Here is a 26,591-nt window from a genome sequence, read left to right on the forward strand (position 1 = left end):
ATGAGCCGGCGGCCATATTGGATATTTCATGGAGCAATAAAGGATAAAAAACACTCAAAAAGGCACACCAGAGTGGCGAAATTATAAGGTAGAGTATTTATTCTTTACAAGCTATCAACTGATATGTTTATTTTGTGTGAATCGTTCATCTCTGGTTCCCTTTAAGGGGTTTTAAGACTGCAGTCCTTAAGTGGTTAAACGCATTACAAAGTGTCAAAACGCATTCAAACGCTTTCAAAATGCTTAAAAAAACGCATGCATTTCTATGCGTTTTTTAAAATGCAGCAGTGGGCTCAGGCCCTCAAGTTTAAGCAGACTCAATTATAATCAGCAACGCAGGGGCTGGGCCTGCAGACAGGGCGCAGTACAGCAACACATGGGCTGTGCCTGCAGACAGGGCGCTGTACAGAAACGCAGTGGTTGGGCCTGTGGCGCTGGGCGCAGTGCATCCGCTACATGGAAACAAACGAAAAGCTTCTAACATCACAAAATCAAAAATACAATATATTTATATTGTTTATCAAGGTCTTCTCTACAAGCCTTCCGTGAAGAAAGATTTTGAAGCAGAATTGCTAGGTGTCGTTCAGTGAAAGCGTGAGGAGAAAGAAAACTGCATGAATCAGAAAGTCATGTCACAGAACGTCCTCTTTTTGGAAGGGATTTTCATTTGACTAGCAATTACTGTAACAATGACAGCTAAACTTCACACTTCTAGCTATGATTCATAACATATCTGTGAGAGGAGTATGATGCATCTCACTCTACAGGCTATAAGCAGAGCCGAAACACGTGTCAAAACTGGACAGATCTTACCAAGCCAAATTCCCTACACAGCACTCTGCACAATACAGAACTTCAGGCAAAACCCAGCTATACATGCCTTGCATTTCCAAATGGACATTTCGCAGGATCATGTTGGACAGAAAGACAAAATCTGTTACATAAAAATTCACTTTCCACTCACTCATCAATTAAAGGGAACCTGAAGCGAGAGGTATACTGAGCCTGCCATCTTTATTTTCTAAAAAAACACCAGTTTCCCGATTTCTGTGCTGATGCTCTAAAAGTTCTCATTAACGGTATAATTTTAAGTGAACAATGGTGTCTACGATCATTCAGATCTAATTATATGAAAACTGGTGGGCCTAATTGATCCGATTATCAATCGTTTCATGAAAGAACTGGGTGATCTGCATTGGATTATTTAGAAACTGCACCATTAATGAACACCTTTAGACATTGGCCTCAATTCATTAAGCATTACCGCATTCAGTAACGAAGAAAACAGCCGATTTCACCAAACACCTTCCCAAATTCCAATTCACTAAACCTATTACCGCACAGAAAATTTAAATTACAGACTAGTGAGGTAAATTACCAAGTTGTGTGGTAAAAATCTCAAGAAATCTCAAGAATTTGCAATTCACAAAGATTTATGCATTCGGTAATTCAAACAATTGTTTGATATTTTTCTCCAGCTCTGACAGCCGATAACTTACTCTTCTCCATGCTCTCTCCGTGTGGTAACATTGACAGACAGCCAGTAGGGAGAGCCAGGCAGCCAATAGGGAAACCCACACAGCCCTGCTTCACACTTTGATTTGGTCCGACACCCTGGATGGCGGGACCTGGCCCTCACAGAGCAAAGGAAGGAGACTTTTTTGAGGCTTTTTGCATCACTTTACATGGGCATTATCTGTTTTCTGACTTAAGCTGGCCACTAACGGTCCAATTTCTAGCGAAAAATCGTTCGAGCGATCAGAAATTCTGATCGGATTGGTTGTAAATAATCTCCATTGATGGACACAATCGATTATGAACAAATGAAAAAAATGTCACCCGAATGAATTTTCGTCGAACGAAAATTTGGATTTTCTTGGTGGTCGTGATAGATAGGAAGCAAAGATTGGTTAGTTGATGGTGTAGTGAACGATTTTTCGTCCAATGAGAATTTGATCGCTCGAACGATTTTTCGCTAGAAAGTGGACCGTTAGTGGCCAGCTTTACGGAAGAGCTCCCTCTGGTGGCTGCAGCACAACTAAAGGGATGACAGGATGCATTGCACAAGAAAACCCCAACTCATGTACACAGCATCCTGCCTCACCGCTGACCTGCTCCATAGGTGGTGAGACTTACCAAGCAGGGCTTAGTGAATTGAAGCATGTTTGTTTGATAAATTACTGAACTTCTACCGCATGCGAGGAAATCTTATTGAATCCGGAAAAAAAGCCGAATGCGGTATTTTACCAACCAAAATAATTTTATCGAACTGCCCTTAGTGAATTGAGGCCAACGTCTCATAATAAGCTTGCAGAACTGATGCTTTGATTTTGGTCTGAATCCACTGGCTGGCATGCTTTTTCCAGGTGTGCGACTCAAAACAACCACACAATGAAACTCTGTATCCCTCTCTCTTCAGATTCCCTTTAAGATAAAAATGGACTACTCCACAAAACCAAAATTCTTACCACAGTGCACACTAATAATGGCAAACTGCACACATCACTGTACAGAAACCAATTGGCGGATGCAGAAACCTGCACAATAGCAGCTTTTCACCTCAGTGACATGTCACCCAGTGACAGCCCCCCAACAGCCAGCTAACAACCCTATTTTTCCATTTCAGGCATGAGAGGGAGGGGCAGAATGTCAATTTGTATTGCATATGGAGGGGAGGACAGTGTCAGAAGGGAACCAGGAGAGGTTACAGTGATTGAAAAGGGCAGAATATGACAACAAAGTGTCACTGCAGCTGCAACGCATGGGTTTGCAACCACTGATCTTAATAAAATTATTTCATAATAGTGAGAGGAGAAATCCATATTGCCATCTTTAACGTCTCCCTTTCAGACACATGGTAAATAAACTCCAATTTGAGTGGCTGATCAGGTCCTAAAAGTCCAGTTCTAAAAGTCAGAAGGAAGGTCCAACTGATAATTCAATTAACCACTTGAGGACCACAGTCTTTTCGCCCCTTAAGGACCAGAGCCTTTTTCTCCATTCAGACCACTGCAGCTTTCACGGTTTATTGCTCGGTCATACAACCTACCACCTAAAGGAATTTTACCTCCTTTTCTTGTCACTAATACAGCTTTCTTTTGCTGCTATTTGATTGCTGCTGCGAGTTTTAGTTTTTATTATATTCATCAAAAAAGACATGAATTTTGGCAAAAAAATAACTTTTTTAACTTGCTGTGCTGACATTTTTCAAATAAAGTAAAATTTCCTATACATTTGAGTGCGAAAGTTATTCTGCTACATGTCTTTGATAAAAAAAAAAACCATTGAGTGTATATTTATTGGATTGGGTAAAAGTTATAGCGTTTACAAACTATGGTGCCAAAAGTGAATTTTCCCATTTTCAAGCATCTGTCAGGTTTCATGAGGGGCTAAAATTCAAGGATAGTACAAATACCCCCAAATGACCCCATTTTGGAAAGAAGACATCCCAAAGTATTCAGTGAGAGGCATGGTGAGTTCATAGAAGATTTTATTTTTTTGTCACAAGTTAGCGGAAAATGACACTTTGTGAAAAAAAAAAAAAAAAGTTTTCATTTCTTCTAACTTGCGACAAAAAAAAATTAAATCTGCCACGGACTCACTATGCTCCTCTCTGAATACCTTGAAGTGTCTACTTTCCAAAATGGGGTCATTTGTGGGGTGTGTTCACTGTCCTGGCATTTTGGGGGGTGCCTAATTGTAAGCACCCCTGTAAAGCCTAAAGATGCTCATTGGACTTTGGGCCCCTTAGCGCAGTTAGGCTGCAAAAAAGTGCCACACATGTGGTATTGCCGTACTCAGGAGAAGTAGTATCATGTGTTTTGGGGTGTATTTTTACACATACCCATGCTGGGTGGGAGAAATATCTCCGTAAATGACAATTGTTTTATTTTTTTTTTTACACACAATTGTCTATTTATAGAGATATTTCTCCCACTCAGCATGGGTATGTGGAAAAATACACCCCAAAACACATTATACTACTTCTCCTGAGTACGGCGATACCACATGTGTGGCACTTTTTTGCACCCTAACTGCGCTAAGGGGCCCAAAGTTCAATGAGTACCTTTAGGATTTCACAGGTCATTTTGATTTTGTTTCAAGACTACTCCTCACGGTTTAGGGCCCCTAAAATGCCAGGACAGTATAGGAAGGAACCCCACAAATTACCCCATTTTAGAAAGAAGACACCCCAAGGTATTCCGTTAGGAGGATAATGAGTTCATAGAAGATTTTTTTTTTTTGTCACAAGTTAGCGGAAATTGATTTTAATTGTCATTTTCCGCTAACTTGTGACAAAAAATAAAATCTTCTATGAAAACAATGAAAACAATACATATCAATTTCCGCTAACTTGTGACAAAAAATAAAATCTTCTATGAACTCATCATACACCTAACAGAATACCTTGGGGTGTCTTCTTTCTAAAATGGGGTCACTTGTGGGGTTCCTATACTGCCCTGGCATTTTACGGGCCCAAAACTGTGAGTAGTCTGGAAACTAAATTTCTCAAAATGACTGTTCAGGGGTATAAGCATCTGCAAATTTTGATGACAGGTGGTCTATGAGGGGGCAAATTTTGTGGAACCGGTCATAAGCAGGGTGGCCTCTTAGATGACAGGATGTTTGGGGCCTGATCTGATGGATAGGAGTGCTAGGGGGTTGACAGGAGGTGATTGATGGGTGTCTCAGGGGGCGGTTAGAGGGGAAAATAGATGTAATCAATGCACTGGGGAGGTGATCGGAAGGGGGTCTGAGGGGGATCTGAGGGTTTGGCCGAGTGATCAGGAGCCCACACGGGGCAAATTAGGGCCTGATCTGATGGGTAGGTGTGCTAGGGGGTGACAGGAGGTGATTGATGGGTGTCTCAAGGTGTGATTAGAGGGGGGAAATAGATGCAAGCAATGCACTAGCGAGGTGATCAGGGCTGGGGTCTGAGGGCGTTCTGAGGTGTGGGCGGGTGATTGGGTGCCCGCAAGGGGCAGATTAGGGTCTAATCTGATGGGTAACCGTGACAGGTGGTGATAGGGGGTGATTGATGGGTAATTAGTGGGTGTTTAGAGGAGAGAAGAGATGTAAACACTGCACTTGGGAGGTGATCTGATGTCGGATCTGCGGGCGATCTATTGGTGTGGGTGGGTGATTAGATTGCCCGCAAGGGGCAGGTTAGGGGCTGATTGATGGGTGGCAGTGACAGGGGGTGATTGATGGGTGGCAACGACAGGGGGTGATTGATGGGTAATTGACAGGTGATCAGTGGGTTATTACAGGGAATAACAGATGTAAATATTGCACTGGCGAATTGATAAGGGGGGTCTGAGGGCAATCTGAGCGTGTGGGCGGGTGATTGGGTGCCCGCAAGGGGCAGATTAGGGTCTAATCTGATGGGTAACAGTGACAGGTGGTGATAGGGGGTGATTGATGGGTAATTAATGGGTGTTTAGAGGAGAGAAGAGATGTAAACACTGCACTTGGGAGGTGATCTGATGTCGGATCTGCGGGCGATCTATTGGTGTGGGTGGGTGATCAGATTGCCCGCAAGGGGCAGTTAGGGGCTGATTGATGGGTGGCAGGGACAGGGGGTGATTGATGGGTGGCAGTGACAGGGGGTGATTGATAGGTGATTGACAGGTGATCAGTGGGTTATTACAGGGAATAACAGATGTAAATATTGCACTGGCGAATTGATAAGGGGGGGTCTGAGGGCAATCTGAGCGTGTGGGCGGGTGATTGGGTGCCCGCAAGGGGCAGATTAGGGTCTAATCTGATGGGTAACAGTGACAGGTGGTGATAGGGGGTGATTGATGGGTGATTGATGGGTAATTAGTGGGTGTTTAGAGGAGAGAAGAGATGTAAACACTGCACTTGGGAGGTGATCAGATGTCGGATCTGCGGGCGATCTATTGGTGTGGGTGGGTGATCAGATTGCCCGCAAGGGGCAGGTTAGGGGCTGATTGATGGGTAGCAGTGACAGGGGGTGATTGACGGGTGATTGACAGGTGATCAGGGGGGATAGATGCATACAGTACACGAGGGGGGGGTCTGGGGGGGGGGGGGGTCTGGGGAGAATCTGAGGGGTGGGGGTGATCAGGAGGGAGTAGGGGGCAGATTAGGGACTAAAAAAAAAAAAATAGCGTTGACAGATAGTGACAGGGAGTGATTGATGGGTGATTAGGGGGGTGACTGGGTACAAACAGTGGTCTGGGGGGTGGGCAGGGGGGGGGTCTGAGGGGTGCTGTGGGCGATCAGGGGGCAGGGGGGGGGGGGAAATCAGTGTGCTTGGGTGCAGACTAGGGTGGCTGCAGCCTGCCCTGGTGGTCCCTTGGACACTGGGACCACCAGGGCAGGAGGCAGCCAGTATAATAGGCTTTGTATACATTACAAAGCCTATTATACATACGTGCAGCGGCGATCCGGGTGCTAGTAACCCGCCGGCGCTTCCGAACGGCCGGCGGGTTACAGTGAACGGTGGGCGGAGCCAGTCCCCGGCGGCTGATCGCGTCACGAATGACGCGATCGCCGCATAGCCACTCCCGCAGCCGCCCCCGCCGATGGGCGTATTGCGGTCGTTTGGGCCCGGACTTTGCCGCCGCCCATCGGCTGGGGGCGGTCCTTAAGTGGTTAAGTACAAAAAAAAAAACATGTCCTCTTTGCCCATCACGGATCAACTAGAATTGATATTCTGTCATAACAGATTCTTTGACGTACCTGAGGAATCAAAGAAGGAAAAATATGCAAGAAACAGAAAATCCCAAATGTGTACATGAAGTCCACCTCTTTAGTTTGGTATCTTTTGTTGTCACAATTAGGTGCACCAGAGGATGTGGTTTGAAAAATCAATGAGTTAATTTCCCACTCTTCTGATTCTGTCACTTCACAGCTTAAAGTTTTCACAAGCTGAACTGACAAAGACTGTAGATTCTGTTTCTCCAGGAAAAGAACCTTGACAAGTTATCTCCATAGAGCTATGTTTCCAAAAAACAGCACCACAGTGGTATTTTGGGAAATCTGGCTTCAAACTCCTAGCACCAGCAGATTGGATACACTTAAAGATATTACCTGTGGCCAAATGCCTCAAACACTTATTCCACTGAGATAGGCACCTCTTCCAAATGAAAATGTCCCAGTGCTGAGGCAAACCCATTTTATGGCAAGCTAATATTTTCTGATATACAGGTTTTAGCGCTCTATGGCACTAGAGAGGCTTTTATGGCGAGTTATAGGTGAAATAATGGATGAAGTGTTTTCAGCCCTTGTCCTATGTTCTGTGCACATTTGCCTGAAGTGGTTACAAAAGCCCTTGCCTGTAGCATACTTTCTATCGTGGATGACATAAAGCTTAACAGTCTTACCTACTCTCAACGAGAACACGGCTTTTGCCTTTGCTATATTTTACAACCATGACACCTCCCCTGAAGGAAGAGTACTTTGCAGACTCTGGTACTGAATATATTAACCACAAGAACTGAATCACCTGAATCGGAGACGGAACCAATTTTGGTATTTAAATGACAGCACTACACTTACATGTTTCCTCAACAAAGTGACCAACAGAGACTTGAGTAGCAAGTCATCCAGACAAGAGCCAGCTTCACTCATCTTTATCTCAGGTCAGCAGCCAACACACCCATCACGTTTGTAAACAGCCTTGGAGCTTAGGCCATAAGGCAAGGCTTTATATTGCAGGTTCCACACTTTCCTCAGCAATTTCAGGGTAATTCTTAGAAGTTGCCGACTTGAGTGGTGTAGGTATACATGGGGAAAAAAGGGTGTCTTAAATTGACTTCTGCCATCAAATCAAAATCTCAAAGTAAAAAAATTGCCTTTGATCTATGTTTTAGGAACCACTTAAAGACAAGACAAGACAAATAACATTTATATTGTGCTTTTCTCCTGGCGGACTCAAAGCGCCAGAGCAGCAGCCACTAGGGCGCGCTCTATAGGCAGTAGCAGTGCTAGGGAGACTTGCCAAAGGTCTCCTACTGAATAGGTGCTGGCTTACTGAACAGGCAGAGCCGAGATTCGAACACTGGTCTCCTGTGTCAGAGGCAGAGCCCTTAACTTAAAGAGGAACTCCAGCGAAAATAATGTAATACATTAATTTATTTTTTTTACAATTATGTATAAATGATTTAGTCAGTGTTTTCCATTGTAAAATCTTTCCTTTCCCTTATTTACAGTCTGACATTTCTTACATGGTGAAATTACTACTGCTGGCAGGTGATGTCACTGGAAGGACACGCTGCGTGCTTTTTTTTGGCAGTTGGAAACAGCTGTTATTTCCCACAATGCAACAAGGCTCCCACAGTGTTATGTCAGTACCTCAGTGCTGTGAGGCACTGACATCACACTGTGGGAGGGGTTTCACCACAAAATCAGCCATACAGAGCCCCCTGATGTTCCGTTTGAGAAAAGGAATATAATTCTCATGGGAAAGGGGGTATCAGCTAATGATTGGGATGAAGTTCAATTCTTGGATACGGTTTCTCTTTAAAAACTGAACCTCACCTTCTGCAGGAAAAAATTTTCAAACTATTGCAGCAGAGTTGTTATATGGCAGAAAAATACTTGAGCATAACGGAAATGACTAGGATGATAACTTTATAATCCTATTCTGCAATTTTCCTGAATTAGTGAAGGAATCCAAGGACTTTTAGTTATAGGGCATCAAAGGGTAAGGGCCCGTTTCCACTAGAGCGAATCCGCATGCGTTGTCTGCATGCGGATTCGCATAACCAATACAAGTGGATGAGACTGTTTCCACTTGTCAGTTTTTTGGTGCGTTTTTCTGTGCAGGATTTTTCTGCATGGTAGGGCCTGCAGAATTCGCCTGCGTGTGGAATGCAGGCGATTCGTAGGCAATGTATTTAATAGGGGAAATCGCAAATGCGTTTTTTGCCGCGATTTCGCGTGCGAATTCGCACTAAAACTAATGTACATTGAGCCAGGCAGTGACATGGTTGAAATCGCTGATAGCCTGCCTATGCGAAATCGCATGCGAAATCGTGGCAAAAATCACATGCGGAATCGCATCCGCATGCGATTTTGTCAGAGGTGGAATCCCAGCGATTCGCACCGCACTAGTGGAAACGGGCCAACACATTTTAGTCATGCTCCCAATTCTCCACTTCCTGTTCAGTTTAGAAGTGCTGTGCAGCCAGCAAAACACCATGCGGGGACTGGAGCCATGTGGTGATTGGTCGGATGCACGGCACTTGCAAACTGAACAGGAAAAACAAGGAGGCATATCACACAGGGAGCAGGTATGTATTATGCTAGGTACACACTATGCTATTTTCTGGCAGATATTTCCAACATGTCCGATCTGATTTTCAATCAATTTCTGATAGAAGTGAATGGAAAACAGTCAGAAATCGATCGGAAATCAGATCGGACATGTTGGAAATAATCGATCTGACAGTAAATCTGCCTGAAAAATCTCATAGTGTGTACCTAGCATAACACTAGACTGCACTGCCTGCTCTGCATTCATTACAAACAGGACCGTTGCCACCCCCCACGACAGCAGGGGCTATAGTTACGCGCCTGCTATGAACTGTTCATCATCCCTGCATCACCTTCTTTTCTACATGGTGGATACCCTTAAACCTAGAGTACTGATACATGTGCATCCTTTGTACTAATTTTACTACCCAGTAACTTTATGCTTAAAGAGAACCCGAGGTGTGTTTAAAGAATGTTATCTGAATACAGAGGCTGGATCTGCCTATACAGCTCAGCCTCTGTTGCTATCCCAAACCCCACTAAGGTCCCCCTGCACTCTGCAATCCCTCAGAAATCACAGTCGTGCTGTGAGGCCGTGTTTACATCTGTAGTGTCAGTCTCAGCTGCTCCCCCGCCTCCTGCATAGCTCCGGTCCCTGCCCCGTCCCTTCCCTCCAATCAGCAGGGAGGGAAGGGCTGCAGGCGGGGACTGGAGTTCTGCAGGAGGCGGGGAGAGCAGCAGAGTGACACTATAGAGATAAACACAGCCAGCTCTGACAAGCTGTTTGTCAGCAGCGTGGCTGTGATTTATGAGGGATTGCAGAGTGCAGGGGGACCTTAGGGGGGTTTGGGATAGCAACAGAGGCTGGGCTGTATAGGCAGATCCAGCCTCTGTATGCAGATAATATTCTTCAAACCCACCTCGGGTTCTCTTTAAAAAAAAATCCTCTACTTCTCTTTTGGCTCTGAGGTATCACTTTCTTAGACCAATGGTGCATACAATTTTGATAAGCCAATTTTTCCATTCCGATGTAGTATGAGGGTCAACAGACTTTGGATTCTTTGAACAGATTGTGCAGACAAGCTCTCATACTACATGGAAGTGGTAAAATTGGCCAATCAAGGCTGGATGTGTGTACACACCTTAAAAATTGGGATTTTAGCTCAAGCTTTCAAAAGGAAGTTTTTAGACCCGTGTTCCATTACTTCAGCCAAAGTTCTTGCAAAGTGTGACTGATATTTTACAGAAGAATCATACAAAAATATGATTATAATATCTTTTACAGGTAATCAATCACTCTGCCAAACCCTCATAGGAAGATTGGTTCACTACTTCATTATCCTGCTACCCAAACCTGATATAAAAAGGAAAAGGATAGCTATTGAGGAAGCAGAACATTCACATGTTTCCCTCAGATTCATTTAGCTAGTGCATTTTGCAAGGAAGCAACAATTATTTTTACGTATTTATATAGTGCCCACATCTTCTGCAGCGCAGTACAGAGTACATTGTCTTGTTACCTAACTGTCCCCCAGAGGGTGTTCACAATATAATCCCTAGCATAGTCCTATGTCTATGTATGTATCATGTAGTGTATGTAATAGTCTAGGGCCAATTTACGGGGAAGCCAATTAACTTATTTGTATGGTTTTGGGATGTGGAAGGAAACCGAGTGCCCGGAGGAAACCCACGCAGACACGGGGGGAACATACAAACTCAGTGCAGATAGTGCCCTGGCTGGGATGAGAATCAGGGACCCAGCGCTGCAAGGCAAGACTGCTAATCACTACAGCACCGTGCTGCATCAATGAAATTAACTCTGGCCACGAGGGGGCCATCTTTAGGATTTTCATTCCACAACTTAAGTTTGTAATAAAAAAAAAAAAAGAAAAACAAAAAAGAAAAGGGCAGTTCTTTAAGACTGAGATACTGCATCCTTTCAGATATTGTTCCTTTCAGTGCCCTTGAATCAACTTCGTTACAGCTTCTCGAACCAGAAACACTTGGCTTTATAACAAATTCTTTCAAATGGTAGTGCTTAAAGTATACCTGACCCCAGGCACAGCTACTTAAGGTAAGCACAGAGGTTTGTTCATACTAGATCTACATACCTCACTCTATGCATAGTCTGTTCCCCCTCCCCCCAGTCTTCATGATCACATTACCGCAAGCCTGCCTTCTTCCTGTCTAAAAATTTGACTTTACCTGAAAGTCAAAAAAAATCTTCATGGGGCGAGGAGAACTGAGGAGAGAAATGGACAATGCACAGAGGCATGTGGATCCAGCATGAACTTCTTAAACCTACCTTAGGTGGCTTTGCCTCCAATCAGGTATACTGTCAAATAACTTTCACAGTGCTTATGCTTAAACTGTTATCGGTGTTGGTATTTTGCATTGGGAACAATGAATCAATACTCTATAAACTTAGGTTTATGTCTGCTTTAATAAGTATATTACTGCTTTTTATCATCATATTTACTGTATCCTTACCTGCCATTTCTACATGGCCAATATTCTAATGATGAAAAGTTATGATGACAGTTATCCTACCTAGAAGCAGAGTTCCTCCTCAGAAGCAGATACTACAGTACTACATTTATAAGCTGGAACTTCAGATACTGTATATTGTACCTGAGGAGCTGGACCACAGTAAAAGACTCTCCAAAACACATCCTTTTAGTGGACACACGTCCTGCACCATTTCTTACCTTTTCAAAGTCCATGTTTTAGTGACTCTTTTTAGAAGCTACGTAACTATAAATAACTTTTTAATTTACTTTTTTAGCATCGTTCTCCTCTCACACTTACAACCACCAAAGAAAAAGCTCAATCAACTAGCCAAAACAACCACAGAGAAAAAAGTAAGGAGCAAAAAGTACCGTACACTGAAAAGTTAAAGTAAGTTGAAGTGTTTTATACTTCAGTGGGCGTATCTCATTTTGAACACACGTGGGAGAGTGCATGTCTCTCCAGGTATGCAGGTGAAGGGATGAAAAGGAAATAAACATTATATAGATCTGGTAGGGTCTTTCCAGCAAACGGGCTACAGGATCAAAACTACCAACACTAAATTACCTGGTAGTGGGTTACTGCTTACTATGCAGCCTTAAAGCAAGCCTGAACTGAAAATAAACATACATATATCAGTGTTCTCCCCAGAATTTTTTTCTAGCCAGGTGGCATGAAATAGTAGCCGGGTGAGGCGAGATGAGAATGCAGGACCAGTGCTTCTGTGAGCAACTCTGCTTACATCATAGGAGGAAGTGAGCTGATGACAGCCGGGTGGTCACCAAAACTAGCCGGGTGGAGCACCAGGCTAAAAGAGCTTGGGGAGAACACTGATATATGTCTGATATATGTCATTTGCCTCCAGTGTAGTCTACTCATCAGTTTCTTTCTCCTCTCCTGCGTCCTGTTTGTCCACTATGATTAAGGGAATTCTCCGTCCTCCATTTTAAAAATGGCCACTAACCCAGAACGGCTTCCTGGTCAGCACAATTAAATGTATTTCAGCTCTGACAAAATCTTGTCAGAACTGGAAGGGATCACTGTAAGAAGAAAATGGTGATCTTCGGAGAGGAACTGATGGTGAAGTAAGTATGTAATATTCATTTGCAGGTACATCATGTGTTTATTTTAAATCATTTTACTCTGTTCAGGTTCACTTTAAGAACCAAAGTAGAAAACTCCTGCTATACATGAGCAAAAACCAGTACGCTTACACCACTGGTGGCCAGCTACAAGGTGCCAGAAAATGCACACAAAATCTTCCAGGCACCAGACATTACAACAGAGGATGACAGACTTCCCAGTGGCCCCAATTCCAGCCTAGAGGCAAGCACCTGAGCTCACAAGCTAATTAGCAGCAAGCTTCACTAATATGCCAGCATTAACAAGGTGACTAAACAATGCCAAAGCAAACAATGCAAACTGTGAAATTACAGTAACCAGTCAGCTAGTGTTAAGCCATTGATCATTAGGGACTTGCAACATCACAGTGTTACAAAGTTACATGAGCAGCACTGTAGCATACCTCATCCAGTGCTACTTGCACAACGCTGAATGTTACACTGGAGAAACGTCATAAAGTACAGAAGAGAATGAATCTACACAGACACCTCAGCAAGACACAAGAATGAGGATTACCACACCATTGTAACAGGTTTTTTAGGGGAATTTCAGAACCATAAATAAATCCACTAAACCAAGCGTGATGATCTTTTAAAAGGGATACTGTAGGGGGAGGGGGGGGTCGGGGGAAAAGGAGTTGAAGTTACCCGGGGCTTCTAATGGTCCCCCGCAGGCATCCTTTTGCCCGTGCAGCCACTCACCGATGCTCCGGCCCCACCTCCAGTTCACTTCTGGAATTTCAGACTTTAAAGTTTGAAAACCACTGCGCCTGCGTTGCCGTGTCCTCGCTTCCCCTGATGTCACCAGGAGCGCACGGCGCAGGCACAGACCATTCTGGGCCTGCGCAGTACGCTCCTGGTGCCATCAGCGAGAGTGAGGACATGGCAACACCGGTGCAGTGGTTTTCAGACTTTAAAGTCTGAAATTCCAGAAGTGAACCAGAGGCAGGGCCAGAGCATCAGGGAGTGGCTGCGCGGGCGCAGGATGTCTGTGGGGGACCGTTAGAAGCCCCGGGTAACTTCAACTCATTTTCCCCTGATCCCCCTACAGTGTCCCTTTAAGGCCAACTAAGGTCTAAAAGTAAAAAAAAAAACTGACAGCATGGCTACCGGTAGTGCTAATACTTCCAGTCTGTAAGGCCTTGTTCACATTATATAAAAATTTAAGCGTGGACGATTTTCAAAATCACCCTGAAAACGCTTGTGCAATAATTCTCTATGAGAGAGTTCATATCTGAGCGGTTCGTTTGCGATCCGCTTACAAAAGTGGTGCTTGGGCCATTTTTGAGGCGATTTGCCTCAACGGAAGGTATAGAAAAAAAACAACACAAAATTCTCATAAAATTGCTTTGGCAGGCGATTGCGTGAGCGTTTTTTTTTCTGTTTTTTTTTTAAATGCATTGTATTTATTGTTTCTCGGTTTTTTTCCGGATCAAAAGACGGAAGCGCTCTGCAAAAGAGCTTACTAATATGCCCACAAAAACGAGCGAACATGCAGAAAAATCACTGGAAACCGCTTAAAAAAAACGCAGGAAAAAAAACCCACAGCGGACGGACACGCGAGCCAAACGCAATGTGAACAAGGGTTACCGAAACCTGTATAGATGCTGTGGCCAGAGCATTAAAATGTGTGAAGCTGTACAATAAAGGTGGTTTTTAAATAAATCACACACCCCTCACCACTGATGCAGCCCAGCAGTACAGCACTTCCTCCCAATAAGACGCTGGCTGGACAGCAACAACTTTATGGAGTCCGGCCTCAGATGCTCACACTTGGTTTCTTCACTGCGGAGGGCAGAATGTCAGCACCGGACACTAGTGGGAAAAAGCACAAGACCACGATGAGCACTGAAAGCGATGTAATCACTGACCTAGGACCGTATACAGCATTTTACAAACGTTCTATGTCTGCAGCAGGCTCTGCTTCTGAGAACAGTGCCTGACAACCACCCTCTCAGAGCTAAGGGGAATAATAAAAAAAATAATATCACAGAAATAAGGCAAAATCAGTAATAGTCTGGCACTTTGGGCCACGGTTGCTACAAACAATCTCTGTAAAATGACTGCCAATTCCACCATCAAAAAACAGACCAGTGAAGAGGAGTGCAGGTATTTATAACATACAAGTAGGATATATGGCTCTGTAAAATAAATAGGCTATAGGCATGCTGTACACTAGTGGCTCTGGATACGTGTCTAGATTTTCAGGGACATAAAGGAATACTGTGCTTACAGTGTTCACTTAGGCTGAGCTTCAATTTATTTCATTTAGAATTTGTGTTATTTTGTAACAATAATTAGCTTTAGAATGCATGCTGATTTTAGTCAATGGACTAGTTTACATGTAATGTGAATGTTCATTCACAATGTGCCCCCCCAAAAAAGTTGCATTTTTTTGCATTACGCACATGATCATGTGAAATGGAAAAATTTACATATGTTTTACACAGAAAGCCAATGGAGGAGGACTTGTTTAATACGCTAGCCGGCAAGGAATTTTACATGCAAATTCTCACACGTAAAATGCAAGCCTGTAGTGAAACGCATCCTTATTGTGCTGAAGTGATGCATCATGGGAATCCCTTCTTGCTCCCAAAATGCAGAATGCCTTCTGCTTTAAGATGGCAACTTACCGTAGCATGAACGTTTTTTGTAACTTAACATGAACAGAATGTTAGAACTGTATGTGGCAGATTTTGTAGCAGTCAATAGTTCCTCTTTAAAGGAAACCTGAAGTGCAAGGGACATGGATGTTAGCATATTTGTTTCCATTCAAGCCACAGGGGTCCAACTCCAATGCTCAAGGGCCATATCTATTTACTAACTGCCTGACTGTCATGCTGATCTCTTTGGCTGCAGTAGTGTCTGAATCACATACCTGAAACAAGCATGGTATAAATCTAGTCAGAGCAACTGGGCTGCATGATTGTTCTGGGTCTATGGCTAAAAAGTATAAAGCTGGCCACTAGCGGTCCAATTTTTAGCTAAGAATCATTCAAGCGGTCAGATAAATGCGATCATAAACAAACATTGTCTATTGTCAAACACTGTCCACAAACCAATCTGTACTTCCTATCCATTACAACCGACAATACTGCAGTCAAATGATCATTTTTGGAATCGTTCAAAGTCGAGTAAAGACACCAATGGATTTTAATTTTCTGCCAATCCAATCATTTGATTGCCCAAACAATTTTTCAGGCTACTTTCCCACCAAGACGTTGCGTTTTAGGGGACGTCATGGTCGCATAACGTGCCCCTAACGCAACGCATGGTGGTGTTGAAGTTGGACGTCAGATTGAACTGCGTTATGCAGCTCTCAAAGCAGCCGCTCCAGGTTAGTGATAGGAAGTTCGGCTCTTTTTAAGAATTCGGATCATTTGAATCGGATCATTGAAAAGATCTGGATCTTTGAACCAAATCATTTGAATCATTTTACTAGGGAAGCAGACTTGGTGAAATGACTAGCAGGACAGGACTTTCCCTGCACTGTACATTCTGTATGTTCCTGTTTCTTCCAGACAGACATCCACTGTGAACCGAATCTTTCATTGTGATGATCCGGATGATTCGACTCACAAAAAAGATCCGGATCAAATGAACAATTCGTTCATGATTCGGACAACACTATAGTCCCACCACCAGTCACCACAGTGCAGTGAATATTAATTGGCCATGTGGCTGGCCGGAGGAGGAGGGGGAGACCTCCTCCTCCAACATTACTGAGCATGTGCAAACAGTCCAACGCTGCTTAGCCCAGTATAACTTACAGCATGCAGCACTTTGTTTAAACGTGCTGCGTTACTATGTAACGCAACGTGGGCACCGTGAACAGCACATTGATTTTACAGTGCTGTGAGTTAGGCTGCGTTACTGGCTGCTGTAACGTGGGACTTACACTCGGTGTAAAAAAAAAAAAAAAAAAAAAAAAAAAAAAAAAAAGGTACTGTGAAAAGATCTGCAGACAGCCAAGCAATTACAATTGTTTAAAAGAAAATAATTATGTCACCTTTATATACCTCTCACTTCAGGGGTGCTTTAAATAAACAAAAAAACTAATCTTCCTAACAGGTAAAATACAGTTATTGAGAAATGTAGCAGCACGGATTTAGATTACAACAACTGTCCATTTGCCAAGAATTCCCTAGGAGTAGAAGTCAGCAGGATTAGTAGTGGGAATTAAAAATGTACATTTTTGAGATTCCCTAGAGTCGTAATTTAAATCAATAGATTATATATACTGCTTTTTAATTAAACTAGAGCTGTTTATGAAGCTACACATCATGCAGTACCGAACAAGACAGGACTCCCTGCTAACTTCAAGCAGAAAACCTCTGCAAAGCCACTGAAACAGATCAAAAGGCAGCAAAAGCCATTTCCACAGCAGAGACACAAAGCAGCAAGATAGTGCCAATCTAGCCTCGGGCTGGGTACTGGATGCCAGCCGAAGCGGCTTTTATTCCTGTATAGATCTGCACGAGATCTGGCACTCACAGCACAGACGGATCCTGAGCATTTTATACCAGAGAAGTTAAAAGAGATCTTAAGTGAACCCCTGTGACCACTAATGTCAATGGAAACGATGCAATTATATAACGCCAGCCAGGGATGTTACCACAAGGCTATAATCAAAACACAGCAAAAGGAGTTTTCCTTACAAATGACTTAGCACAAAGCATGTTAACAATAATTACTGAGTACAAGTGGGGGAAGCAGAGGAGACTGGTTTAGTACTTAAGTGTGAAATACCGGGATTAACCTATTACCATAAGGAAAACCAAAGCCACTTCCAGCCATCTGCATCCACTTTATTATGACAATTGTGGTAAAAGCTAGGTACAGACTTCAGATGACCGTCTGATGTTCAAGCACTATGGGCTGGTGCACACCAAAACCCGCTAGCAGATCCGCAAAACGCTAGCAGATTTTTAAACGCTTTTTTTTATTTTTATGAGGCGGTTTGCTAGCGTTTTGCGGATTGCTGCTGCGGTTTTCAGTATAGTAGATTTCATATATTGTTACAGTAAAGCTGTTACTGAACAGCTTCTGTAACAAAAACGCCTGCAAAACCGCTCTGAAGTGCCGTTTTTCAGAGCGGTTTGCGTTTTTCCTATACTTAACATTGAGGCAGAAACGCATCCGCAATCCAAAAAATGCCTCACCCAGGCATTTTTCGTTTCTGCAAAACGCCTGCCGCTCTGGTGTGCACCACCCCATTGAGATACATTGACCAAGCAGATCCGCAGCCGCAAGCGGATCTGAAAACGCCCAAAAAGCCGCTCGGTGTGCACCAGCCCTATGAGACTACTGAATTATTCCTAGAGGACACAGAGGGAAGAGCCATGGAAGCAGGATATTTGGGCACCCGCTAGCAGCAGAAATGTGGGCACTGCCATGGGCACCTTTATAAATAATGGGAATACCGTGAAATGTGAGTGCCCAGGGCCACCCACAATGCAAAATACAGCTACAAATAGTGTGCGCTTGCTGCCACCCAAATTTCACAGCATTGCCGTTAGTTATAAATACACCTATGGCGGTGCTTACAAATTACCGTTTTTGAGGCAGATTGGCAGCGCAGGTTAAGGTTAGACATATGGGGGGGGGGGGGGGGGGTTACGGTTAGACATTGAAGGGAGTGGTTAAGGTTAGTCATCGGTAGAGGGAGGGTTCTGTGTGAGAATAGGGTAGGCTTTGCTGTAGAAAAATATCCGTAAATTTTACAAATTAAAAATACCACTGTAAGATGGTAGAATATCGGTATATACAGATATTCTACTATCGGCTATTCCAGGGAACCCAAATTTCACGGCACCTTTATTTTATGCAAGCAGAGCAAGGATGTATTCTCATAGCATGAAGGGATAAATGAACTTTTGAAGACCAAAAAAAAAAAAGAAAAAAAATGGTCAGGAACACTACCGGTAATAAGAAGTGAAAAATTGCCAGATCCGAGTACAGGAATCAATTTGTTTTTCAGCTCAATTCCATTGATCAAATTGGGCAATTGTTCACTTCCTGTGAGGCCTCTTTCACAGTGCGACGTTAAAGTCGCACGTTAGAAAATGTTTTCATGTGGACTGACGCACAGCAATATTAAGTCAGTGCAACATTCACAGTGCATTGTGTGTAACGTGTAGCAATATTCAGAAGGTGCTGCATGCTGTGCGTTTAGCAATACATTTGCAGTGTTACATGTGTTGCACATGCTCAGTAATGTTTTTTGTTTTAAATGTAACGCATGAGCCGTTTTCGTTCCATCGGTATGCGACGAAAACGGTGACACAACGTAGTGCAAAATAACGTCCAATTTTATAACCTACATGCGCTGCGTTAGGGGCACGTTGTGCGATTTTAACGTCACATCAAACGCAACGTCCCACTGTGAAAGAGGCCTTAATGTTCCTCCAAATTTTCATCTGGTCAGTCAATCATGAACTGGACCATAAGGCCCAGTGCACACTGAGCGGTTTTTGATGCGATCCGCCGGCCGCATCCGCCTGTCAAACCGCTCGGTTAATGTCTCTCAATGAGATGGTGCACACCGGTGGTTTGAGGATTGTAGCAAACCGCAAACGTGCCTCCTGCTGCATGTTTGCGGTTTGCAGAAGCGTTTCTGCCTCAATGTAAAGGATAGGAAAACCGCTAACCGCTCTGAAAAACGCTACTTCAGAGCGGTTTGCCAGGCGTTTTTGTTACAGAAGCTGTTCAGTACAGCTTTTACTGTAACAATTTGTGTAATCTGCTACACAAAAACACAGCCAAACCCGCTAGGCATGTTCAGAAATCCGCTCTAAACATGCCTAGAATCGTTCTGAAATCTGCTCCCAAAACCGCTAGCGTTTTACAGATCTGCTAGAGGTTTTGGTGTGCACTGGGCCTAAGTGGCCACATTTACCCAAGTTGCAGCTATCAGAAGGCTGGTGGGCTGCAGCCTACAGTACTAGCCGCAGCTAGGGGCAGCCCCAGTATTCCTTCCCCACATCTGTCTGCCCCGTATCATAGCTGATGGATGAGGAGGACAAGGGACTGAGGTTTTTTGTTGTCGCAATATAGAAAAATACTGGTATGATGTCAGAAGCCCGCCTTTGCATATGCTGCTGGTCGGTTATGCTACAAATGCCTGTAGGAAACGTTCTTATGACAACGTAAATAAGAGGACTGTGCTATTTTTTTATTTCTTAAGCCATTTTAAAAGAAACCGTTTGTTCATGTGGGAGCGGACGCTAGAAGGATTTAAGTTGGAGTATGGTATTTCTAGTTCCTCAACAGGGGCATTCCACAAAATGCTTATACCTTCAAGTCATGCATGGTTTCAGTTTAAGATGCCTACATAAGCACAATGACTGGGAGTCGATCCCTTGAGCAGTTTGGGGCTGAGTGCTGTACAGACACTTTACTAGAATGCAGCTAGAAAGGTGGGATGTTGGTCTGGAACACAATAGAGCAACTTCCTAGGGTGGGGTAAACAGGGGAACAATGTGCTCGGCCGAGATGACTCGCCACTCTTGATATTTTGGCGACATATCAGGATGGCTGTACACATGCTACATTCTTGGTGGGTATGGCCCCAAACAGAATTATCTGCTATGTTTACCGAGTAATGAAGAATAAGGGTTTTACTGGCTGCATAGCTCTCATTGGTTTCCATAGACCTCCAATGGCTTGGGTGCGCAACCTGGAGCAATGCACCCACTCAGGGACTACAGGTGGCAGCTTCCTGTATGATCTGGTGATTGCAGGGCATGCTGGAACTTGTCATTTCCAAATTCCACTGATTGCCAGTCTCATTGACACAACATCTAACTCTTAAAGAGACTGAAGCGAGTGTAAATTCTCTTTATTAACTTGTATTCATTTGAATCACCCTCAGCCCTGCTAAACCGCTGCTATCCCGCGGCAAAATGAGGGGTATATACCCCTCCAAATCCCCTCTCCTGTGTACGAGGAGCGCTTCCTGAATGAGGCAAAGCTATTGGCTGTAGTTCTGCCTCTTCGCACGTCAATCCCCGCTGATCGCCGCCCCTCTCGGTCTTCCTTCACTGGGAGAGGCGGCGATCCGCCGGCAGATTGACGCGCATGGAGGCAGGGGGATAGGGGTTATAAACCCCTCGATTTGCCGCGAGATAGCAGCGGTTTAGCAGGGCTGAGGATGATTCAAATGAATACAAGTTAATAAAGAGAAATTAGACTCGCTTCAGAGTCTCTTTAAGGATTAATACCACATTTACAAGCAATATCCCGTTTAATATGCTACCTAATGCATTATTTATATGTGGGAAGGTCAGAGGACTGGTGAAAGATGGGAGGCCCTGACTGCTTCTGCTAACCCAATTTTTGTAGTGCCTGTCTGAATTGCTTCTAGGATTCAGTCTACAGTGTATGGATGTTTTCAATCTGATTTGCCCATCTGCTCCCACACACACACACCTTACCAAGTTTACTGAAGTCAAAATGCATCTTTGTTTTTACCCCACAGTAAAAACAAAGCTCTTGATGGATTTCTTTAGCGGGTCCACCGTGGCAACAGAAGTCTGGAGGACAGGTGAGAAGCCTCTGCCAGGTTCCAGAGACTTCGCTCTTTGGTAAGTCTCCAATTTTTGACCTGAGGCTTGCCATGGGTACATTACCATAATACTGGCATATACATACATTGGCATTATACAAGTTTTTTTGAAGGGTAGGAACACACTAGGCCGAATTGCAAATACATTTTCCACTATGTGCTATGGAAAACGCATATACAATTTTGCCTAGTGTGTTCCTACCCGAAATTATCTTTCTATTTCAACATGCAGCCAGCTAAATATTTCCAAAACTACCAATAATCTCAAGCTGCTGTTCTCTGCAACCAAGCCAACAGTTTTCTGTCTGCAGCGCAGACCATCCTTAAACGCCAACCCTGCTACATACATAATAAACAGGAATGGTCAATGAGATGCAAATCATTGAGTTGATGCACATTTTACACAAGTTTGTGTAGCTTGATAACGGACCAATCAAAATGCAACAATAGTTACATTTGACTGGTCCATTTTGAAGCTGCACACATTTTAGATTACCGGTATGTTCACATTATTAGCATCTCATTTGCCATCTCTAAAATTAAATCACATAAACCAGAAAACATTGGACTTCATTATCAGCAACTGCACTAATCCAGTCATCTGCCAGTATCTGTGAGGGCTGGTGCACACCAAGAGCGTTTCTGAGCGCTTTTAAAAACACTAGCGCTTTAAAAAACTCTTGGCTAATGTATCTGTATAGGATGGAGCACACTAGAGCGATTTGATTATTTTTCCGAAACACAAACGCAGGTCCTGCAGCATTTGCTAAGGCGATTCAGCCTCAATGTTAAGTATAGGAAAGTGAAAAACCTCTCTAAAAAAAAAAATGCTAAAACAGAGCGATTTTCCAATCATTTAACAAAAGTTGTACACTTCCAGCTCTACTGTACAAAAAAAAATTGCTACACCAAAATACTCCAAAAATCGCTAGTCATAACTAGAAAATTGCTAGGCACATGCCCAGAATTGCTTAGAAAAATCACTTCTAAAAATGATGAGTGTTTGCAATTTGCTAGCGCTTTTAGGTGTGCACCAGCCCTTACAAACACAATGGAATAAAACAGACACAAAACTGCACTTTGGAGTTCAACATTACAGGCTGTGGATTCGGTACAAAAATCCTCCGACTCCTCAGTTTAGGATTCCACCGACTCCTCTAATTTGCATATTACAAACTTGTTGATTGAAAGTATGTAACATGAAATTCGTCTCTTAAATGCCAACGCTTAGGAATTTTAAAAGACAACTGAAGTGAGAAGGATATGGAGACTGCCATATTTATTCCCTTTAGTCATAGACTAAAACTAGTCCTTGGTAAGAGTATTTGTAAAATGTACAGACTGGAAAAAAGAACATCTATCAGGCCCTAGGCAATGTAACTGTGGGTACATGTAAGAGTGATGTGCAGGTACTCTGCAGGGGAATGAAGAGATTCTTCCTCTATTACACATTCACATGCACAATCTGAACCAGGTTTATGGGTGATAGACAACACCTCTGTGTTCAATGTGCACAACATTCTCAGTGGATTCCTTGCAGCTCTGTGGAGAGTGCATATGTAGAGTATAGTGCTACTGTGTGACAAAGTAAACCTGATGGTGGCCATACATGGTACAATTTTTTCATCCAATCTTACCATTTCTATGTGATATAAGGGAACTGCCTAAATTATCCTTTCAATATATTCACTTAATTTACCTTTATACTACATAGAAATGGTAAGATTGGATGAAAAAAATTGTACCATGTATGGCCACCTTCAGATGAAATTAAAGTTTTCTACATACTTGGGGCTTCCTCCAGCCCCCTTCAGGCTAATCAGTCCCTCGCTGTCCTCCTCTGCCACCTGGATCTTCTGCTATGAGTCCAGGTACTTGAGCCAGTCTGGCGTAGTACGCATGCACACACTCCGCCGCTGGGAGCATACTACACCTGCGCAGCACTATTGCGCAGGTGCAGAACGCTCCTGGTTGTGGAAGCGGCATGCGGCCGGACTGCGCTGACTGGCTGAATTTCCAGGACTCATAGCAGAAGATCCAGGTGGTGGAGGTGGACAGCGAGGGACTGTTTAGCCTGAAGGGGGCTGGAGGAAGCCCCAGGTATGTATGAAACTTTTTTTTCTTTTCATCTGTTTCAGGTACCATTTAATTCGTAGTCACCAAACCAAATTTTAACAGCATATCAAATTATTTGATTTCATGAGCAAAGAGAGTGCATACATTTGCATAAATCAGCATCAATGCAGAATTATTTCCATCTCATTGACCATCTCTATTAGTGACATGGCTACACATCAGGCTTTATACTTGCAGCATAGATGTTATTTACTATATATAAGATTCCTGTGTACGCATCATATATACAGTCACAATCAGATATGTATATCTGACTTTAAAAATACGGGGACTGCTTTATTGAAGCAGCACAAGTAACTAATTTTGTTTGGTTTATTTCATGTGGATTTTTTTGTGGACTAAGCAGAGCTATTACTGTATGTATAAATTATTTATGATGACTATTATCTGAGAAATAGAACATTTTATAATATTTTCTATTTTATTTACAGTTTAAATTCATTAGGAGTCGGAGTCGGTGCATTTTTTCCCGACTCCAGGCACCCAAAATGGCCCTGACTCCACAGCCCTGATTACGTCTATCAGAGCCCAATTACACTAGGGCGATTAGCGGCCATTTACCGCTAATCGCCGAAGCGCTAAAGCATTTGTAAAGCGCTAGCGCAATTGTAACTTCATGACTGTGATCTCACTGCTGCGATTGCCCCATTAGCGGCTATCGCAAATGCGTTGCATGCAGCATTTTGCCGCGATTGAAGAGCGATCGCTATTAGCATGCTATTGAACCGCTAATCGCATAAAAAGTAAATTTGTACAGTGCTTTTGCCACGATAATATCACCCATGCAAAACACCAGCGCCAAGTGCTAGCGTTTTTGCGTTTACAAGTGTGAATGGGCCCTCAAGCTGTATCCACCATCAGTCACTCCCCCTGTACTCTTCAAATAACACCCCTCATAGTTTAACCTCACGTGTATTCTGTAACGCTGAATGGCTCCTGTGAGTGTCCTCTATAGTATATGTAGCTCACTTATCCTAAACACCTTATGGAAGAATTTTGGCTTTTAGGTGGTAACAATGCTTTCTCGCCTGCATGGTGCTCATGTGTGACCTGTCAAACTCCAGATAAAAAGTAAACAATGCCGGCAGTCATAAGTATATCAGATGCTGACCTCTGCTACATGGGAGAACCTCTGTGTGGTGAAGTGCTCAGCCTTATGAGAGAGGGTGTTACCATCTGGTGAGGTGGCTAGAGCACCGGTGGGGTGCCTCATGGTCATACAGCTTGAGATAAACATCTGGTGTTGAGCACTGTTTTGTGTATGGACTGCTGGGCTACAGATTTCAACAGTAACTGGGCTACAGAGAGGGCTTCCCCCTAAATTGGCCCTAGACTACAACACATACACTACACAATACATACACATAGGACATATGACTATCCTATGGACTAGATTGTGAGCTCCTCTGAGGGACAGTTAGCGACAAGACAATATATACTATGTCCAGAGCTGCGGAAGATGTTGGCGCTATATAACTACTAAATAATAATAAAGCACTCTGCGCGTCGTCAGCGCGCCCCAGCACTCTGCGCGTCGTCAGCGCGCCCCAGCACTCTGCGCGTCGTCAGCGCGCCCCAGCACTCTGCGCGTCGTCAGCGCGCCCCAGCACTCTGCGCGTCGTCAGCGCGCCCCAGCACTCTGCGCGTCGTCAGCGCGCCCCAGCACTCTGCGCGTCGTCAGCGCGCCCCAGCACTCTGCGCGTCGTCAGCGCGCCCCAGCACTCTGCGCGTCGTCAGCGCGCCCCAGCACTCTGCGCGTCGTCAGCGCGCCCCAGCACTCTGCGCGTCGTCAGCGCGCCCCAGCACTCTGCGCGTCGTCAGCGCGCCCCAGCACTCTGCGCGTCGTCAGCGCGCCCCAGCACTCTCTGCGTTATCAGTATATCACAGCACTCCCACCTAAGGGACCCCACGTTTATAATGTCACCTTACAATGCCTGGCACAAGTTGTCCCATGTGACACTAGCAGCCATGGGTAGCCTGTGGCATGTCAGCCCCCCGTCAGGCAGTATGTGACAAGTGAAGACATGCTGCGACTTGTGCTTCCCCAGTAGCTGGAGGCCCAGGCTCAGCAGGTGCACCGGAGGAAGAGCTGTCACCCAGGCTGTCACACATGAGCCTACAGAGCCAAGCCGGCCTCCCCGGCAGCCAGAAGCCTCCACACCTCCCCGATGCAGGGGGCAGCCGCGGGCCCTAGCCAGGCGCTGTGCACCACAGCTGCGGCCATCACTCCACACATCGGTCCCCAGATACGGCTGCGAGCCCAGCTCATCGTCCCGCTCATCGTCCCGCTCCCCGTCTCCACAAAAGCCAGCCGCCCGCTCACCTGATCGGCTGCTCCGTGCGGTCCCGACGTGTCGGGCAGGAGAGGAACAAATGCAGGGGAGCGCCGATACTACAACTCCCGGCATGCTCCGCGCCAAGCTGGCGAAAGAAGGTGGGAAAAACATTCAGGATGTCAAAACTTTACTGTTAATGACAAGGGACCAAAATATTGACAAGGCGGGGCCAGAAAGGGAATAGGTGAATGCTTACAGTCGCCGCCTGTGTGTTTCTAATTGCCCACATAGCTGTCTTTTTTCAGAGGGACTGCAGCTCTTTGGGAACCGAACCGAGTCCCCCTCTTCCTTCATCATTTGTCCCTCCTGATGTACATATCTATAAAAAATATATGTATTTTTCTACTAAAAAATGTGGTAATTGACTTTTGAACTTTCTGATCATTTTCATACCTCCCAACTTTTTAAGATGAGAAAGAGGGACACTTAAGCCACGCCCCTACCACACCCCTGATCACACTCTTGCCACGCCCCTAGTCATGCATACCATAAAGATTTCATAAAAAAATATGGTGTTTTATAATTCAAACCACACTGGTCCTTTCTATCCTGGTTCATTTTCCTTCATATTAACATTTTAAAACTAGTCACATATCAATTTAAAGGATGGGGATAAAATTTAGAGTCAATCAAACACATGTTTTAGTAGATAAATATATATATATATTTACATAGAAAGAGGGACAAAGTCCTGAAAGA

General features: G+C 44.2%; 1 protein-coding gene across 4 annotated transcripts in view; it reads right to left on the minus strand.

The window, feature by feature from the left end:
• FOXJ3 (forkhead box J3) overlaps window positions 1-25,962 on the minus strand; it is a 129,485-nt gene extending 103,523 nt beyond the window's left edge. For 2 of the 4 annotated variants that reach the window (XM_068240545.1, XM_068240540.1), the window contains exons 1-2: window positions 25,880-25,962; window positions 14,528-14,669 (exon numbers count right to left, since the gene is read on the minus strand). The gene's annotated coding sequence lies outside the window, so the exon portion shown is untranslated. The remainder of the gene's footprint in view (window positions 1-14,527; window positions 14,670-25,879) is intronic. The other 2 variants (XM_068240541.1, XM_068240542.1) reach the window with 2 other exon arrangements.
• Window positions 25,963-26,591: the final 629 nt, after the last annotated feature.

The sequence above is a fragment of the Hyperolius riggenbachi genome, chromosome 6 (genome assembly GCF_040937935.1).
Source record: "Hyperolius riggenbachi isolate aHypRig1 chromosome 6, aHypRig1.pri, whole genome shotgun sequence".
NCBI classification, from domain to species: Eukaryota; Metazoa; Chordata; class Amphibia; order Anura; family Hyperoliidae; genus Hyperolius; species Hyperolius riggenbachi.